This window comes from Podarcis erhardii (genome assembly GCF_964252035.2).
Source record: "Podarcis erhardii genome assembly, chromosome: 14".
NCBI lineage: Eukaryota > Metazoa > Chordata > Lepidosauria > Squamata > Lacertidae > Podarcis > Podarcis erhardii.
Genome location: NC_138503.1, coordinates 46,186,921 through 46,192,390, shown reverse-complemented (window position 1 = coordinate 46,192,390; position 5,470 = coordinate 46,186,921). Strand labels below are relative to the sequence as shown.

At 46.5% G+C, this 5,470-nt stretch overlaps 1 pseudogene across 1 annotated transcript; it reads right to left on the bottom strand.

Annotated features, from left to right (window-relative positions):
* Window positions 1-754: 754 nt before the first annotated feature.
* LOC309329680 (dolichyl-diphosphooligosaccharide--protein glycosyltransferase subunit STT3A pseudogene) lies at window positions 755-2,307 on the bottom strand (annotated as a pseudogene). Its single transcript has one exon. The product of its transcript is annotated as a dolichyl-diphosphooligosaccharide--protein glycosyltransferase subunit STT3A pseudogene (transcript).
* Window positions 2,308-5,470: the final 3,163 nt, after the last annotated feature.

Genomic DNA, 5,470 nt, shown 5'->3' with positions numbered 1-5,470 from the left:
AAATTGTAATTGTGTATCCGCTTTCAATTCACAGAGTCTTTTTCACGGTTTGTTGACATTCGGTATGAATTCGGTTTACATTCAGTCATAGACATTGGGGAGGAAAGAGAGGAGGGATAATGATCTCCCCTCATTTTTAAAACAAATTCTCTTTATTAAAGAATTTTGGGGTGACAAAGGTACATACAAGCATTCCTGCTGTCAGTTCATTGAGTTCTTTCTGCAGATCTTTCATATTCAATGTGAGGCACTAATGTTAGAGACAGAATAAAGTTGGAGGGAGAACAAAGTGATGGGGGGGAGAGAAGGGGGAGGAACTATAAGAGCTTCATTAAAGTACCAAGGGTATTAAAATCCAAGGCCATTAGAATGAAAAGTTGTGCTTGGGCGCCTCCTCTCTGCAATACCATGAACTGCATTGGAAAAGGGAAAGAAAACAGGACCGTGCTGAATGTAAAAGAAGAAACAGGCCTCAAAATAGAGCTTTCCAAACTGTGTGCCGCAACACGGTAGTGTGTTGGCTGCAGTTTGTAGGTGCATCTCATGAACGCTCCTCCTGGGGCTGGAAAGGGGTTAGTTTAACCTCTGGTTTGACAGTAAAGCTGGATTACTGTGTCGCTGCATGTCTAAAAAGTGCGTCACCAGCATGAAAAGTTTGGAAAGCTCTGCCTTTAAAGCTCCCTGGTTCCTTAGGGATGAGTAGAATCTGTGGCTCTCAATATATTGTTGGACTCCAATTCCCATAATCCCTTCTCCCCTTTTAATGATCCCATCATAAAGCTACTGTTTCTGATTTGGTAGCCAGTTCATATTTATAAAAATCATTCCATCTAATACAAACTCATTACATGAGGACGGGATTTCTTGGGCAATTAAATCCCAATTCCTTACTGACAAACAGTATAAAAAAAATCCAACTGCTTCACAGGCAATGGCTCAGTCAGTGCTCATTATCGTGTATCTGAAGGCAAATTATGTTCTCGACAATCCACGATTATCCAAGTCCTTTACTTTGTATATTCGGACTAGCCAGTGTTCTGTGGTATATGCCTCTTCCAATACATCAAGCTCAAAGTCCTTGTTGCCAATCTCAGCATTTCTCACTCTGTCATAACCTGGAGAACGCTTGGCTTCTGTATAGACTTGGCCAAAGCGATAGTAGCACATCTTGTACATGAGGCAGTTAAGCAGCACAGGAGAGCCCTCCCTGTCCACACAGAACTCTCCTGTTGGTGTGTAGTAATCATGCTCCTTTATGTGCTTTCCGGTGTCTGTGCTGCCTCCTATTCGCACCATCCACAGAAATTTATTGATATCATCCGAGGAATATCCAGTGAGGCCTCCAAATATTACCAGCACATAACTGACATCCAGCTCCCTCATAATCTCGTAAGCTCGCTCTTCGGTGGATGCCATAGCCTGACCAACTCGAGAAATGTGGGTGTTATTCCAAGTGTTGTTATCCACAAGAATTGTTCAGTTTGCCATGGCTGTTATCTGATATCCATAATCCCACCAGGACATTACTTTCGCATCCTCTGGTGTATTGTGACGAAGCCAGTAATAAGCTTCCCTGAAGTCATCAAAGATTATTCTGCTGCCATCACCACCACGTGCTGACAGCACTATGGAGGGAGAAGAGTAGGCTTCACTGGTTACCCAAGTTGAATGGAAAGTGTAGGTGATCAAGAAGAAAGCCATGACCAGGATCATGCCACTGGCAACTTCGTTTTTGATGGGGTAAGTAGCATCCTGTTGCTTTTTTGTCTTCTTGTCAGGTCGGCTGATATCTAAATTTTTCATGTAAGTTGACAACACTTGGGAGACTTCAATGCCAGACAGAATGCACATAACTGGGGCCAATACCAGCATGAGACGAACCATCACAGCCGAGAAGTACATGCTGGTGACACCATACATGATGATAAAAATGCGGGCATCAGACAGATTACTGAAGCAATAATACAGGCCAACTGGGAACATGAAAACAAGGAGTTGCAGATCAAAATAGTCGGATGACCATGTGGTAGGCTGATGCTCAGAGACTGAAGCAATGATGGGAATATTGTTCTTCGCATAGGAAGGATCCAGCAGTGAATAGAAGCGGCCAGTCCATGGGGAGATCTTTCCTGTAAGCATCAGAACTGCTCCTATTGACAGAAGGACAAACCCAACCAGGGAAATTACACTCCTGAAGAGAATCTCGAACTGCTGAGGGTTCAGTTTGCTGCGCAAATAATCTACAAAGGCGTGAGTCTGGCACAGGCCAAATACACCCAAGGCAGCCATTCCCTTCTCATTGTTCATGCTGGCTGGGGCTGAAGGGAGCTGGAGTCCCAAGAACATCTGCAGGGCCACAGATTCCTCGCCCGGCAACTTAGCTTTACAGTTTCCAAGAGCCTTTCAAGCCTGAATTTTTAGTGCTGTTGCAGGAATTTATGTATAGGTTGGGGGGGTTGTCCCTCCAGCAGATATCATGCACATGCAGCCCACTACCAAAATGAGCACAATCACTTTTGTGACTTTTGTGATTTGTCCCCACAAAACACTTCATCACAGTTTCTTCCTATCTATTCAAAGGGCCTTTGATACCAAATGAAAAGAATGCACGGATAGATTTATCTTTGTACTGGCTCACTGGGAAAACTTCAGAAATCCATATAGACATGTGAGCTCAGCTCCTCAGCAGCCCCTCTGCCTGAGTGATAATCCCTGGCATCCTGACACCTGAGTGCCAGACAGGTAGCCATTCCAGAAATAACAAACCCAGATGAAGACAAAAGGGTGCGATTAACTTGGCTGGGAAACAGGGAAATGTTAAGATCTCTTTTGTTACCCTTGATGGGTGTTTGGTGGAGGGCAAGGAGAACCATGGGGCATGGGTCCAGGATGCTCAGATTACTGCCAACAGACCTCCCCTTTCATGATGTAACCATGATGCATTAGTGATGTAGTTTGGGGGGATGTAAAATGGGGATTAGCGGCTAATAAAAGTTTGGGTTCTCTTTTCTTCGGGGCTTCCATCTTGTTCCACCTTGTGGCAGGTGGGAGTCCTGTCGCGACAGTTTTCAATAAAGACCAAGCCTATGGCTGCTGCTTTGCTCTGGTATTCCTGGCTGGTGTCCTTGTTTTTTGTCCAAGGGAGCCCTCAGATTTCTCCATTAACAGTGTGCAAAAAATGTGCCGAGGCAGCATAGCCCTGCTGAGCTAGAAACCGTTAGATGGATTCAGAGGGTACCCTGCTGATCTTTGCATGAAGGGCGTTATACAAATTTCATAGAATCTTAGAAGAGGCGGAAGGTACCCAAGGCTCATCTAGTCCAACCCCCTGCAATGCAGGAAAATTTGATAAATTTAATAAATAAAAAATAAAATAGAGCATGTCAAGGTATGGCTGGGAATATCCCCTTCCTCAAACCCTGGAGATCCTTTGCCAGTCAGCGTTGACGATACTGGCCAGCTTGACCAATGGTGTTGTAGGGCAGCTTACGACGTTATTAAGGCTGCGTACAAAGCATAACTTTGCAGCACAGTCTTTCTCTCAAAGAATTATGGGTACTGTAGTTTGTTAAGGAGACATGGGTGGTGCTGTGGGTTAAATCACAGAGCCTTAGACTTGCCGATCAGAAGGTCGGCAGTTCGAATCCCCATGACAGGGTGAGCTCCCGTTGCTTGGTCCCTGCTCCTGCCAACATAGCAGTTCAAAAGCACATCAAAGTGCAAGTAGATAAATAGGTACCTCTCTGGCAGGAAGGTAAATGGTGTTTCTGTGTGCTGCTCTGGTTCGCCAGAAGCGGCTTAGTCATGCTGGCCACATGACCCGGAAGCTGTACGCCAGCTCACTCGGCCAATAAAGTGAGATGAGCACTGCAACCCCAGAGTCGGTCATGACTGGACCTAGGTCCCTTTACCTTTACCTAGTTTGTTAAGACTTTCTGGGAATGGTAACTCTGTCTAGGGGGGACGGCTTTCCTTTTCTCCCTCTGCTGCAGTCGGGGGGGGGGTGAATGGCTTCTGCCAGAACTTCAGTATCTTTTAGTAATATCCACTCTTTCATCCAACTCCAGCTTGCTGCTTCAAAATCTTTTTAAGTCTGGGTCTGCAAATCCCCCAATTTCTTTTGGTCCCATCATTATTTCTGATTTTATTCTGCCGGGTGTCAGGTGAGGGGAAAGAGGCCCTATGGAGGCCTTAAACAGCAGCATGAGTCTTATGTTCCAGGAACTTGCACCAGTGGCATAGCATACGGGGGGGGGGAGGACGCAGGGGGCGGGTTGCCCCAGGCACAAAATTTGTCAGGGGCGCAAAATTTCAGCACCTGGTACTGCCACAATCCAGCTGCACGCTTCCATCACTGGGCTCCGCTGAATATTGCAGCAGTGAGTTCCACAGGCTTAGGTTGGAAGGTAAAAGTTGGAAGGTTCCCCACAACACCCGTAGTAAAACATCACACTTTTGTCTTCACTATGTCACTTCACTATGTTGGGAGGGGTCTTCTGGCAGAAACCTGAGCTCCAGGCTTCTCCTGTCCCTCACAAGACCTCCACCTTCCAATCTTCAGGTGAAACAAAAGTACCGGTATTTGCATGTTCCTGTTTTCCCAGCCAAGTTAAGCACACCCTATTGTCTTGACAGAGACCCCAATCCACTGAGTTTGGGTTTGCGATTCTTCTTGGAATGACTATCTGTCTGGCACTCAGGTGCCAGGATGCCAGTGATGATCAGTGGGGCTGCTGAGTACCGTGGCCTCACACTTTGGGGATTACAGCTGCCCCTACTCATGTCCCAAGCTCCTTCCCTGGTAGCCATTTTCCTTCTGAGTAGAATAATGTTGGAATGGTGTAAATCCGTCGCTGGAGTGATTTTATATGAATTTCTGAAGTTTCCCATTGAGCCAGTACATGGATACACTTATCAGCTAATTGCTACATTTGGTAATTGAGGGTGGCGCTGTGGTCTAAACCACTGAGCCTCTTGGACTTGCTGATCAGAAGGTCGGCGGTTCGAATCCCCGCGATGGAATGAGCTCCTGTTGCTCTGTCCCAGCTCCTGCCAACCTAGCAGTACGAAAGCACGCCAGTGCAAGTAGATAAATAGGTACAGCTCCGGCGGGAAGGTAAACGGCGTTTTCGTGCGCTCTGGTTTCCGTCACAGTGTTCCGTTGCGCCAGAAGTGGTTTAGTCCTGCTGTCCACATGACCCGGAAAGCTGTCTGTGGACAAACGCCGGCTCCCTCGGTCTGAAAGCAAGATGAGCGCTGCACCCCATAGTCGCCTTTGACTGGACTTAACTGTCCAGGGTTCCTTTACCTTTACTTTAATTGCTACATTTGGTATTTGAGGCTCTTTGTCTTTGCCTCATAATGTGGCTTGTGGGGAGGGGGTAGATCTTTCACTCCCCTTCCAATTTTCTGGTAACAATATGGCTTCTCCATGCTAACCAGGAAGTGATCTCTGCAGCCAACAGAACAA